Source organism: Sminthopsis crassicaudata, chromosome 2 (assembly GCF_048593235.1).
Source record: "Sminthopsis crassicaudata isolate SCR6 chromosome 2, ASM4859323v1, whole genome shotgun sequence".
In the NCBI taxonomy this organism is placed as follows: Eukaryota; Metazoa; Chordata; class Mammalia; order Dasyuromorphia; family Dasyuridae; genus Sminthopsis; species Sminthopsis crassicaudata.
Window position 1 is genome coordinate 572,410,659 of NC_133618.1, and position 14,944 is coordinate 572,425,602.

At 34.6% G+C, this 14,944-nt stretch overlaps 1 long non-coding RNA gene across 1 annotated transcript in view; it reads left to right on the forward strand.

Moving 5' to 3' along the window:
• Positions 1-6,835, forward strand: part of LOC141553729 (uncharacterized) — a 64,307-nt gene extending 57,472 nt beyond the window's left edge. Inside the window, exons 3-4 of the long non-coding RNA XR_012485610.1 lie at positions 4,343-4,459; positions 6,508-6,835. This is a non-coding gene — a long non-coding RNA (uncharacterized LOC141553729). The remainder of the gene's footprint in view (positions 1-4,342; positions 4,460-6,507) is intronic.
• The last annotated feature ends 8,109 nt before the right edge of the window (positions 6,836-14,944 follow it).

The window sequence follows — 14,944 nt, forward strand, 5'->3', positions numbered from 1 at the left end:
TATTGATTACTGTATTTATCAGGGAAATTCACAATTTGAGAGACTTCTAAGAAAGACTTTTATGTGGTTGTATAAAGTTAATAGTTTTCTGTGAAGCATTTTCAATGCTAGCTTCAAAAATGCAAAGTCTATATTTTTCTTTTCTTCTAAATTCTATAAGATTTTGTACTTCTACCCTAGTTCCACAAACACAATTTTTATAAGAGTAATTTCTTAAGCACCTAGACAATTCTATGGGGCATGAATCCACTAGCTGGATGTAGAGATATGAGTTCAAATCTTATCTTGGACATTTATTTAGCTATGGACAAGTGTTTAATCTATATTGCTGCCAGAGATATTTTATTATCCCTATACCGATATGATACTTATAAGAACTTGGAAAAGGCTATAACAGGACCAGAAGATATCTTGCAGGCCCAAAAGAGCATATTGTTCATCTGGCAGTATTCAATGGGGCTAAAATCAGTATTCACATTCTAGGTACTCACTATCCATCTGAAATCTGTAATTCATCTCTTCAATAACTCATATCTTTTAATAAATCTCAACAGTATATACATGAGTTTTTCTTTTTTAAAAAATTTCACATTTGGGTATTTTAGGATCATGTTTACAACTTAACATTCACTTAGTGAATATTAGCTACTAAATGCTGACAAAAAGGAAGCACAGACCAAACACCTCTCTGACCTTAGCAATTACTCATGAACATTAAAACAATGGAGGTGTACTTCAGTCCTTAAAAGTTTACTTTCACAATCCATCTTTGAGTCAAGTGCTGTCACTTAGCCTCCCCTCCCTGTTCTTTATAAGCTAACACTATATCAATATCACTATTGGGAGATAGGATGACCCTTCTCCATGTCACTACATAAACACTGGGGCACAACATTAATGATGTCCCTCCCTCTTTTTTGTGCCAAATGAAGTTTCTTCTAATTGTGGCTCCAGTCATAAATGGTGATAAGGAATCTGTATTCCTAACAAATGACTTTAAAAGCTCTTCTCATCTTAAAACAGACCTCAATCTAGCCTAATCTGTATTTCATAGATGAACTGTTATAGCCATTAACTGAGTATAATGGGGGTGTGAGTATCAATAATGAAAGTGTAGTCTTTAGACACCACTTACTCTTCAGCTTCTTTTGTGCTCATTCTTTGCTGATTTTTGGTCGTTTGATACTTTTACTTCATCCAAAACAGATCAAGTTATAGCTTTGTGTGAAAAATTGGAGGAAGCACCCAGAAGTCCAGTCTTCTCTAATATTCATATACCTAACATCAAGAAAGAAACAAAAAGATATAGTGGTACAATTTATTCATGGGCACATGACAGCATAGGTGAGGAGATAAGGCAGTTTAGCTGCATTGCCTGCTACTTTTTACCACCTCTTTCATCCCCTAACAGGCTTAAACCACTTCTTCATCCTCATATAAAAGCCACCAAGAAAGAAAGGGTTTTTTTCCCTTTTATTCAAATATTTTGTATCTAAAACTTGGCTCTGACCTAACAGACAATTAAAAAACTTTGGTTACCACACAGTAAACTAATGAGAAATAGTCAAAATATAGTTTGCATACTCTAAAGTAGAAAAAGGGCCCTTTCCCCACTCATTTCAGGATACAGGTTCATCAAGCTTCCACAGGGGTTGATATGAAGTAAAACATATTGTAGAGGCTTTAGGTTCTAGGCCTTTGCCAACCAATCCCTTGGATCCACTTTCTGTCATGTAAACTCACAAAATCTAGTAAAAATTCCAGAGAAAATATAAGAAAACTGGATAAAAAGTCAAGCATGCTTTGGGAATTAATAGAATCTCTGCTTTCTATTTTCATATTTTTTAACTGCGTATATAAAATCACATGATTTTACAATCTTAGAAAGTTCTATCTAGGAGGTAGGAGGTAATAATTCCACTACATTTTGTCCTGGTTAGATTACATCTAAAAATAATTAATTCAATTCTCAGCAGCATTTTTACAGAAATCATTGATAGGCTGGAAAGTAAGCAGTATGCTGAAGTATGTTAAACTCATTACATGTGAGAGTCAGTTGAGGAAACAAGGAATGTTTAGCCTGGAGAAGACTGATGGAAGTGAAAAGAATATAACTATATTCAAATAGTAGATTGTTGTCATGGTAATGAGATATGAGACTAGTATTATTTGAACTCATAGGGCAGAATTAGTAAAGTATAGAAGTTGAAAAGATATATATGTAGGCTTGATGTCAAGAGCTTTTTAATAGCTGGAGGAATAAAAAAGATGGAATAAATTGGCTTGGGAAGTAAGAATTTGTCCTTTTTGGAGTTCTTCAAGCTGAGGCTGGATGATTGTGTCAGGTATGTTATAGTGGGAATTCATTTGGGAAATGGTTTAGACTAGAGGAGCACCAAGTTTCCTTCTATCTAAAAAAATCCAAGATTCCATGAACAACCCCCCAACACAACCCATTTTTGTTTGTTGCTATTTTTGTTTAAAAACCTCTCTTAGAAATAACCAAAAATATCCTGTTTCTTCAGGGGCAGATGGATAAAAAGAGAAAGTATGAGATGATATTCTGTCTGAAGATGACCAAGGAAATGAGAAACCTTGAGAGGAAAGGTTAAAAAGAGGGCTCCTATATATCACCAACATTTGGATTTTTGGATATAGTTTTATTTTTCCTCTCCCAAGATGCTTAATATTCATTGAACAAGTACTAGAATTAGATAGATGGTCAACAAATGTGACACAAGATATAGGGATGACAAAAGGAATTTTGAAAGAAAAATAATACTAGAGATATGTCAGCAATAAACAATAAGCTAATTTGTCAGAAAAGACAAACTAGTGTGACCATGACCATTTCTGTATTTCCTTTTTCAATCATTTTTTTAATATCAATGGAAATCACTGAATGAATTCATGTTCTATCAAGTAGAACCACTAGAACCAATGCCATTCAGGAAGCTAATGTGTGGAGTGTGTTTAACATCTGTGTGTATAGCGGCTGCCATTCCTGAAGTAGTTCAAGTCATGCCAATGACCCAGTCTGGAACATTTCCATTATTGGAATATCTGAGATCATCTCCTATGCAGCTGGTTCCCTTTACCCTAACAAATATTGTGAATTAGCTGCCATGAGTAACCAACAACAATTCTTTTCTCTCTCTCTCTCTCTCTCTCTCTCTCTCTCTCTCTCTCTCTCTCTCTCTCTCTCTCTCTCTCTCTCTCTCTCTTTCCATGTCTTTGAGTCTACTATCACAGCATCTCCAGTATGTTCTTTTCTCTGTGTTTACATGACTATTGCTCCCTGAATACTTTTGCTTCCCCTTCTCTCATTAACCAACCTATCTGAAGCATAATCCTAGCCCAGGAAATAAGAGAAAATTTGGCTCACTAGTTTCCCTCTTAGGAAATTGAAAAAAAGACAAGGTGCCCTGCTTAGAATGAACAGAGAGGTTAATGTGGGTCCTTTTCTTTCATTTATGATTTCCTTGGGATACAGACTCATAATGGTACTGCTGGGTCAAAAGGTAAAGGCACAGATATTAAGTAGAGTGAAGACTGAACAAAGGTTTGTGAAAAAGCTACTGTGAACAAACTTAATTGCCTCATAATAGTTGAAATAATAGCAGAGTATGGATCACTAGACTTTCCACTAAAATAAGAAAATTTAGAAATCATAGATAGAAGTGCCCAAGGATATGCATTATCTCTTACTTGGACTTGCCATCCATATTGCTGTCTTCATTTCACTTATAGAAATATTTTCTAAACATACATACCCTTTTGATGTCCAAGGTTCTCTTCTCCCCACCCATCTAATGATATTAAGCTCACTACCTCCACTCCCTGCTAATTATTAACTATATTCCTAGTTAAGAATCTACCTACTACCTACTATAGTAATGTGAAAATTAAAGAGGAAATAGTCTCTTCTCAAAACCTATTCTCATTTCTAGCAAATACAAATTTTTCTCCTTCTATCTTGCCTTAGGGTCAGAAAGAGTGCTAAATTAGCCTATATTTCAGGAAGGACTGAGAGATTAGAGAAGAAAACTTTTCCCCTAAGAAAAGAAGTAAATTGAAGCAATTAAAAAAGGTTGCTGGAGGGGGGGGTTGTCCCTTAGGGATGCAGAACACCATTAGGGTGGTGCATGATGGTCTCTGCTGAAATGAAGCTCACCCATTTTAAGTGTTGCTAAGCAATGTTGGCAGGAGATAGCATAGGAAAAGCTCAGTTGAGGGTGTATATATATAAAATATTAAGCTCTTGCATAGCATCATTTATAGAGGGTTTTAAAAGCATCAAATCTCCGTTGTCTATCTTTTCAACTCTTTTTGGTCCATGCAGAAGGCTTTAACAGCAACATCAGCACATATACTGGACAAGCAGAATGAGCGTGGCATATGGGAGTCCTAATGAACAATTAAGACATCTGGACTATTAATATCACCTCTTAATAAGAAGGTAAGGACCCAGGCAACTTTCTTATAAAATGCACATCATTCAGCTGATAGTTTTGTTACATTTCACTGTAAGAAGAACTTGGTGTTGTAGTGTCTGATGAGATGCACTAACTAGTCTTAATGCTTCTAAGGCATGAAATCTCCCAGGCAAAGAACAGCAACCTGGCACTCAAATATTCATGTCCCTCCCAACTACAAAGATTCTCTCCCACTATTCTTATTTCATATTACTTAATCATTTTCATGTTCCAACTAGAGCCTGAGTGGTCCCATCAGCAGAAAGCATAATGTGAAACAATAATAAAACAGTAAGTTCCAGGGTTTACCTAAATGCACAAGGATTTTAGTCTTATGCTTTCCAGGACTGACCATATCTTCTCTTGTATTTTTATAAGCTTCTCCATTTTTAGATTATACATGCTTGGTGAATGCCCATGAATTTCCTAGTATGAAATTCTCTATCAACTCTTTAGATTTCTTTGCTCTAAAATCCTGAAGGACAGGAATTTGTTGTTTTTATGCCATCCTCAATTAGGCATCAACTAGGATGCCTAGATTTCATTTTTTTTACTGTATATCTCTCCCTTTGATGCAGAGAAGTGTCTTACCTAAGGATAGTGATTGTTATCAGGGAGTAGCACATATATGTGAAGTAGAAGAAGTTGAGTTTTATTTTGCGTGCACATAATTTTTTTCTTTCAATGGTCTTGCTTCTCCACTTTATTTCCCCTAATAGAGAGAGAAGACCAATGGTTTTTCTATGTCTTGGATAAACTTGGCCAAGTGTGATTCTTGTGTTAAATGAGAATTCTACTTCTGGGATGAAGATATCCCAAGGTTTGCTCTATCCTAAATCAGTAACTTGAGGTTTCCTGGTTTCTTTTGGGGGACACTGTGAGGGGGGAAGCAGTTATTGTAAGGAAGTAGCAGATTTTTTTCATTCTGATTTTTTTTCATTTGAGGTGAGATGTTTCAGATGTATGAAGAATATTCATGAAAACTCCCCAATAAAGTAGCTAAACTATCTGCCTATAACATAGACTAGTAGAGTTTCCTACAGCAAACACTAAGGTGTTAAATGACTTGCTTCTGGTCACACAGCTTCTGTTTGACAGAAAAAAGAAATGAATCCACCTCATACTGATCAAAGGTCATCTCTCTATCCACTATGTCAAAACTATACTCTCATTCCTGGCTGGATGTATTTAGTTACTGACAAACCACTGCTCCTTCAGGTCTCTTGGCAGTAGAGGAAATGAAATGCCTGAAGGTTCAAATCCTTTGACTAGTAACTTCCATTAATTAGAGCATTCTATAATATTTTAACAGTTTTGAATAGGACACCTTTTCTTATGGTTGAATGAACACAAAACCCATCCATTTTCTCAATACTGGCAACTGAATAATATAGTCTAGAAACAAGATTTAAAAAAAAATCATAAGACTGCCTGCCATTAATGTCTCTGAGGAAGGTCATAGAAATAAACAGTCCTAAGTACTTTGATGTAACTATATATGAGGACTCAATGTTGAAGCTGGACACAATTGAAATATGTCATTTTGTAACTTTTTGCTGCCATCCTTCCCTACCCTCCACCCATACCTAAAAGGTTCTCCCTCCTCATCTCTACTTCTAGGCTTCCCTGACTTCCTCCAACTCTCAGCTATAATCTTATCTTCTGCAAAAAGCTTGTCCTGCCCGCTTTTATGCTGGTATTTTCTGTTGATTTTCTCCAATTTATTATGTGTATATATATATATATATATATATATACATATATATATATATATATATATATATATATATACATATATATATATATATGTATGTGTGTGTATATACATACATACATATATATATATAAACTATTTTTGTATGTAGTTGTTTGCATGTTGTCTCCTTGTGCTAGAGTATCATTGTGAACTCCTCAAGAGCAGATAGTACTTTTGTCTTTCTTTGTATCACCAATGCTTAGCACAACTAGCTTAGTAGATGTTTAATAAATGATTGATTATTTACTATTTTTCTTCCTCTATCTCTGTCTATAGGAACAGAAGTTGCCATAGACAAAGTGAGAATGTGCTCATGCTACCCAACAGGCCGTTAACAGTCTGATCAGAGGAGTAAGGTGGGACTCACTGCCTTCTTGTTGGGAACCTGTAAAACAGACCCCACTGGTCAAATGTGTTCTTATATTGTCTGATTTCCATGGATTTGGGATGAATTGATTGACTTTGAAATTATGCCCAGCAATAGAATAATTACTTAACATCTGAATATTGTTTTGGTTTTTTTTGTTTTTTTTACCAATGTTTTTTGGCAAATATTTTATGAGAACCTAGTGGAAAGAGAAGATTTTCATGCTCTTTAATCCAATCCAACCCCAAAAGCATTTATTAAGCACCTATTGTATTTGTACAACATCTTAGGTCTTTAGATACAAAATGAAAAAGAAATAAGTCCCCGCTTTCAAGACACTTATTTTAGCTAGCTCAGTTTATTATTTTATATTTCAGTTGGTTGTATGGCTTTTATGTCTATTTTTATTCCATTCTTCTGACTGGTTAGTAGACTGAGTGTGCTGGCTCTGTTTTTCTTCTTTTTACATACTCAGTTTTTACAACTGTAAAAAGTACCTGGAAAAAGACACTCAGTAAGAAAAGGAGTACAAAATCTTTCCTGGAAAATGGACAGCTGTCCCCTCCCCCCAGTCCCCTTTCCCAAATTAATAATTTGAGCACACACCAATTTGCAAACAGCAGCTCTAGGCATGTGGCACAGCATCTGTTCCTGAGACACTAGAAAGCCCAGCTAAGGCAAGCTGGGTGTCTGCCAACACACACTCTCCAGCTCTTTTGCTGACAAGGCTGTCAATAACTGGGCAGATGGCATCAAATACACTGCCAGGAGAGTTCAGTTAACAACCAAATGTGTTAAATGATTTCAAATTCATTGTATGCCAAGTATTGTGCCGTGCCCTTTGTCGGGTCATTAAAACTATTCCCGATGAAGAATGGAATAGGGGGTTAAGAAATCAGGAGGCACAAGCTTCATATAATAAGATTAACTAAGCTTCACACAGTTGGTAGGCAATATATGATCAGTCATTGTGAATACTTTTCCCTTAGAAGGAAAAAAAAAAATCTCATTCACAGATTTAATTTAATGCCGTTTGGACACAGAGATCAAATCCTTGGTAGCTGTACATGTACATGTGACAGAACTTGGCAAGAAATATATGCATAACAGGAAGGTTTTCCACATGTTCTCTGCAAATATATTTACATATCATTCTATCTTGTGAGGGCCCTATACAAACATGCATGCTAAATATGGATGGCATTTTAAATTAACAGCCCAGGGTGGCCTTTACCAAATAGCACTGCAGCAAAAATTTAAAAATCCTATCAGTTATCTGGAGGTAGCATAGGGTAGCTTCTCCTTTTGGATCATTTATTTGGCTTCAATTAAAAAGTATGTGCAGCACATATAGCACAGAGCATGCTGGACTAGAAATTTGAAAATATATGGTCTTTCCCCCCTGTCATCTGCAGCAACATGACTTCAGGGCAAGTTACTTCACTAATCTGATGTTCAGTTTTCTCCTCTCTAAAATGAAGATTTGATTTCATTCGATTTAAAAAAAACATTAGGTACCTATTGTGAAGCAAGCAATGGAATAGAAAGACAAAAGCAAAAAGAGTTTCTGTCCTCAAGAAGCATCCAATCTACTGGGGAGAAATAACATGTAATTTAGGCAAATGGCTTTAGAGATAGGAGGGACCTCCTGAGTTATGTTTGAAATCCAATATATGTATGTGAGCAACTAAGTGTAAAATGTTGAAGAAATAAATACAGAGTGACTTAAGAGGGGGAAAAAGAATGAAAATAGGAGGGGGAATGGGGATGAAAAAGCCTACTATAGTTTAAAATTGCATCATACAAGTTCTATGAGAAACAAATTAAAAAATAAACAGAAAAGTGTGTTAAAAACTTTAAAGTGCTATGGAAGCCCAAGATATCATTAAAAGCCAATCATATCCTAATAACCAGAAACAATTTGGGTACTCCAGGAGGATTTACTAAGGGATGAAAATGAGCAGCTGAGACTTTAAACAGCACTGCTGTCCTGCAGTTTATAATACAGTAACTTTTAAAAATATATTCCAGAGATTTAAGGCTCAGTTCCATACTGTTGTCTATGCCTTCTCTTTCCTCTTTGTCTCTGAAGCTTTTTTGATTAATATACAAGGAATGATTGAATTTATAGGACTTGGGCCTCAAGATAGATGACATCAGAACAGAATTGTTTCTTTATCCATTCATACTGGAGGCTGAGCTGAATGAAATCAATAAAGATTATTTCAGAGTCATGGAGTAAAAGTCAAACTTTACAAGTGGGATTAAATTAGAAATTTTCCAGTCCCATTACCTAAGAATGGAGAAAGAAGTACAAGTGCCCATTTGCCAGCAAGATCATTGATTAAGGAGTATGGCGTCTGGGAGTCAGAATAAGTACCTACAATTGAATTACAGCTCTACTATTGAATATCTGGGTGACTTTAGGTGAAATGTTTATCATAATGGAACCTCAATTTACAAACTAGTGTAGGCTTTCATCACTTCATACATGAATTATTCCAACTGGATGATGGTGGGACTCCCTATTTCATCTCTTTCCACTCCAATCCATCCTCCATTTAACCACTAGTATGATTTTCCTAAAAAAGGTTCCAATCTTAGACCTCCCTACCAAATAAACTCCAGTTACCTATTGTCTCAAGAAACAAATACAAAAACATTGTTTGAATTCAAAGCCCTTGATAAGTTTTCCCCTTTCTACTTTTCCAGCCTTACTCTCCATCACATAGACTTCAGTCTAGTGATACTAGCTAGTTAGTTATTCTACACAAAAGATACTACATGTCTTGGCTATGGGCATTTTATCTCAATGTCCCTGATGTCTGTAATGCTCTCTTTCCTCTGCTCTGTCTACTGATTTCTCTACTTCCTTTAAGCTTCAACTAAAAACCCACCTTCTTTTTTTTATTATAACTTTTTATTGACAGTACATATGCATGGGTAAATTTTTATAACATTAACCCTTGCACGCACTTCTGTTCCAATTTTTCCCTTCCCTCTCTCTACCCCCTCCCCTAGATGGCAGGCAGTCTTGTACATGTTAAATATGTTGTAGTATAACCTGGATACAGAACCAAACAGTTCTCTTGTTGAACATAAAGAATTAGATTCAGAAGGTAAAAATAACCTGGGAAGAAAAACAAAAATGCAAGTAGTCCACATTCATTTCCCAGTGTTCCTTCTCTGGGTGTAGCTGATTCTGCCCATCATTGATCAATTGGAACTAGATTACATTTTCTTTGTTGAAGATATCCACTTCCATCAAAATACATCCTCATACAGTATTGTTGTTGAAATGTAGAATGATCTCCTGGTTCTGCTCATTTCACTCAGTATCAGTTCATGCAAGTTTCTCCAAGCCTCTCTGTATTCATCCTGCTGGTCATTTCTTACAGAACAATAATATTCCATAATATTCATATACCACAATTTACCCAACTATTCTCCAATTGAGGGGCATCCATACATTTTCCAGTTTCTAGCCACTACAAAAAGGGCTGCCACAAACATTTTGGTACATGTAGATCCCTTTCCCTTCTTTAGTATCTCTTTGAGATATAAGCCCAGTAGTAACACTGCTGGATCAAAGGGTATGAACGGTTTGATAACTTTTTGGGCATAATTTTAAATTGTTCTCCAAAATGGTTGGATTCATTCAAAACCCCACCAACAATGTATGTGTCCCATTTTTCCTGTATTCCCTCCAACATTCATCATTTTTTTCCTATCATCTTAGCCAATCTGACAGGTATGTAGTAGTATCTCAGAGTTGTCTTAATTTGCATTTCTCTGATCAATAGTGATTTGGAACATTTTCATATTATTGGAAATAGTTTAAATTTCAACATCTGAAAATTGTCCATATCCTTTGATCATTTATCAATTGGAGAATGGCTTTATGTCTTATAAATTAGAGTCAATTCTATATATATATTTTGGAAATAAGGCCTTTATCAGAACCTTTAACTATATAAATGTTTTCCCAGGTTATTGTTTCCCTTCTAATCTTGTCTGCATTAGTTTTGTTTGTACAAAAGCTTTTCAATTTGCTATAATCAAAATTTTCTATTTTGTGATCAATAATGAGCTCTAGTTTTTCTTTGGTCATGAATTCCTTCCTCCTCCACAATTTATTTATAATCTCTTTCTTTATTCCTAAATCATGGACCCATTTTGATCTTATCTTGGTATGTGGTGTTAAGTGTGGGTCCATGCCTAATTTCTGCCATACTAATTTCCAGTTTTCCCAGCAGTTTTTGTCAAATAATGAATTCTTATCCGAAAAGTTGGGATCTTTGGGTTTGTCAAACACTAGATTGCTATAAGTTATTGACTATTTTGTCCTGTGAACCTAACCTATTCCATTAATCAACTAATCTATTTCTTAGCCAATACCAAATGGTTTTAGTGATTGCTACTTTATAATAGTTTTAGATCAGGTAATGCTAGGCAAACTTCATTTGTTTTTTGGGTTTTGTTTTTTTTTTTCGACTCTTAATGCCGAAGATAGCGTTTCCAAAACAATATTGAATAATAATGGTGATGATGGGCAACCTTGTTTACTCCTGAACTTACTGAGGTTCCAGTTTATCCTCATTACTGACAGTTTTTTTTTAAGTATATGTTCCTGACTATTTTAAGAAAAAGTCCATTTATTCCTAGACTCTCAAGTATTTTTATTAGGAATGGATGTTGGATTTTATCAAATGCTTTTTCTGCATCTATTGAGATGATTATACAGTTTTTGTTAATTTGGTTATTGATATTGTTAATTATGCTAATAGTTTTCATAACATTAAACCAGCCCTGCATTCCTAGTATAAATCCTACTTGATCATAGTGTATTATCCTGGGGATGATTTTCTGTAATGTTTTTGCTAATATTTAATTAAGATTTTAACATCAATATTCATTAGGGAGATTGGTCTATAATTTTCTTCTCTGTTTTTAGCCTACCTGGTTTAGGTATCAGTACCATGTCTATGTCATAAAAGGAATTTGGTAGGACTCCTTCAATCCCTATTTTTTCAAATAGTTTGTATAGCATTGGAGTTAATTGTTCTTTGAATGTTTGGTAGAATTCACATGTAAATCCATCTGGTCCTGGGAATTTTTTTCTTAGGGAGTTGATTAATAGCTTGTTCTATTTCTTTTTCTAAGATGGGACTGTTTAACCAATTTATTTCTTCCTCCGTTAATCTGGGCAAACCATATTTTTGAAGGTATTCTTCCATTTCATTTAAGTTATATAATTTATTGGCATAAAGTTGGGCAAAGTAACTCCTAATTATTGCTCTAATTTCCTCTTCGTTAGTGGAGAGTTCTCCCTTTTCATTTTTAAGATTAACAATTTGATTTTCCTTTTCCTTTTTTTAATCAAATTTACTAAGAGTTTATCTATTTTGTTCATAGAACCAACTCTTAGTTTTATTAATTAATTCAATAGTGTTTTTTTTTACTTTCAATTTTTTTAATCTCTTTATTTTTAGAATTTCAAGTTTAGAGTTTGAACAGGGGTTTTTAATTTGTTCCTTTTCTAGCATTTTTAGTGGCAAGCCCATTTCATTGACCTTCTCTTTCTCTATTTTATGCTAGTAGGCCTCTAGAGATAAAAAAAATTCCTCTTATTATCACTTTGGCTGCATTCTACACATTTTGGTATGATGTCTCATTATTGTATTTTTCTTAGGTGTTATTAATTATGTCTATGATTTGCTATTTCACCCAATCATTCTTTAGGATGAGATTATTAGTTTCCAATTATTTTTGGTCTATTTTCCCCTGGATTTTAATTGAATGTAATTTTCATTGCACTGTGGTCTAAAAAGGATGCATTTAATATTTCTATCTTATTGCATTTGAATTTCAGGTTTTTATGTCCTAATATATGCTTAATTTTTGTATAGGTTCCATGAACTGCTGAGAAGAACTGTACTCCTTTCTGTCTCCATTTACTTTTCTCCAAAGATCTATCATATCTAAGTTTTCTAGTATTTTATTTACCTCTTTGACTTCTTTCTTATTTTGTGGTTTGATTTATCTAGTTCTAAGAGTGCAAGGTTGAGATCTCCCACTATTATAGTTTTGCTGTCTATTTCTTTTTGCAGCTCTCTTAATTTCTCTTTTAAGAACTTAAATGCTACACCACTTGGTGCATATATGTTTAATAATGATATTGCTTCATTATCTATGCTACCCTTTAGCAAGATATAGTTTACTTACTTATCTCTTTTAATTAGATTAATTTTTGCATTTGCTTGATCTGAGATCAGGATGACTACCCCTGCTTTTTTTATTTCACCTGAAGCATAGTAGATTACCTTTACTCTGTATGCATCACCCTGATTCAAGTGTGTTTCTTGTAAACAACATATTGTAGGACTCTGGGTTTTAATCCAGTCTGCTAATCATTTCCTCTTTAGTGGGTGAGTTTACCCCATTCACATTTATGGTTAAAATTACCAATTCTGTATTATTTGCCATCTTGTTAACCCCTGCTTATGCTTTTCCCTTTTCATTCCTCTTTACCTCCTCCCCAGTACTAAACTTGTGAGCCCCACTTGCTTCTCACAGCCCCCCCTTCTTAGCATCCCTCCCCCACCTTAGAGTTCCTCCCCCTAAGTTACCCCGTTTCCTCATAATTTCTATATTCCCTTCCACTTAGGTTATTCCTTCCCTTTTCACTTTACCCTCCCACTTTTCAATGAAGTGGAAGAAGTTTCACCATAAATTGAATATGTCTAATATTTTTCTCTTTTAGCCAATTCTGATGTAAGATACACACTATGTTCATCCCCCTCCATTCTTTCTCTCAAATACAATAGGTTTCCTTTGCCTCTTTATGAGATGTAGTACTCCCACTTTACCCTTTTTCTAGTACAATTTCCTTTCTATCTCTAGTTTCTAGAACAAATTATACATATGTTATTTATATATTTTTATAGTATGAGTATAATTCCCAAGATTCCTTTTTACTTTTTTAGGTTTCTCTTGAATTCTATATTTGGAGACCAAACTTTTTGTCTAGTTCTGGTTTTTTCATCAGAAATAAATGAAATTCACTTATTTCATTGAATGTCCATCTTCTTCTCTGAAAAAAAAGATGCTCATTTTGTCTGGGTAAGTTATTTTTGGCTGTATTCCAATTCCTTAGCCTTTTGGAATAGCAGATTCCCAGCCCTTCAACTCTTTAATGTGAATGTTAATGTGAACGCTACTAGATTCTGGGTAATCCTTATTGTGGCTCCTCAATGTTTGAATTGATTTTTTTTAGCAGCTTGTAATATTATTACCTTGGTTTGATAGTTCTGAAATTTAGCCACCATATTTCTTGGAGTTTTGATTTTAGGGTCCCTTTCAGTAGGTGATTGAAGAATTCTTTCAATGTCTATTTTACCCTCTGTTTCTATAACATCTGGGCAGTTCTTTTTGATAATTTCCTGGAAAATAGTGTCTAGGCTCTTCTTTTCATCATATTTTGCAGGTAGTCCAATAATTCTCACATTGTGTCTCCTAGATCTATTTTCCAGGTCTGTTGTTTTCCCAAGAAGATATTTGACTTTTTTTTTCCCATTGTTTCATTTTTTTTGGTTTTGCTTGACTGATTCTTGGTGCCTCCTCAAGTAATTCAGTTCATGTGTTCAATTCTGATTTTCAATTAATTATTTTCTTCACTCATTTTTTATATCTTTTTCTAATTGTCCAACTGAGTTTTTTAGTGAGTTGTTTTGTTCTATGGAATTTTTTTCCATTTCTCCAATTTTATTTCTTAGAGAGCTATTTACTTTTTTCCAATTCACTAATTCTGTTTTTTCAAGGATTTGATTTCTTTATCCACTCTATTTTTAAATGAGTGGGATGACTTATCCAGACTCTCTTGACAAGCTTCGCTTTCTTTTCCCCATTTTTCTTCTAACTCTTTTGTGAAAGAGAGCCTTTTTAATTTCTTCTATGAGAGTCTTGTGTTTTGAGGACCAGATCATATCTCCTTTTGGGGATTCATCTGGAAACAATCTGTTTTTAGTCTCCTCAGTATTTAAAGTCTGCTCTCTATCCATATAGAAGCTATCAATAGTTTTAATAGTTTAAATAGTTTTAAGTCCGTTTTAATGTTTTGCTCATTTTGTCAAGAAAGAATCAAAGAAAACAAATTAACAAAAAAAAAAAAAATGCAGTCTGCTTTTATTTGGTCCGAGGGAAGTGGGGGATGGTTGGTATTACCGAGCTTCCTCTACAGACTTCAGGGGCAGCAGTGAGACACTAGCAGGACAGCAATGGCTATACTGTGTCTGTGCTCTGAGATTCTGAGAACGTGCTGAATCACTCCAGGTAGGGTGGCCAAGT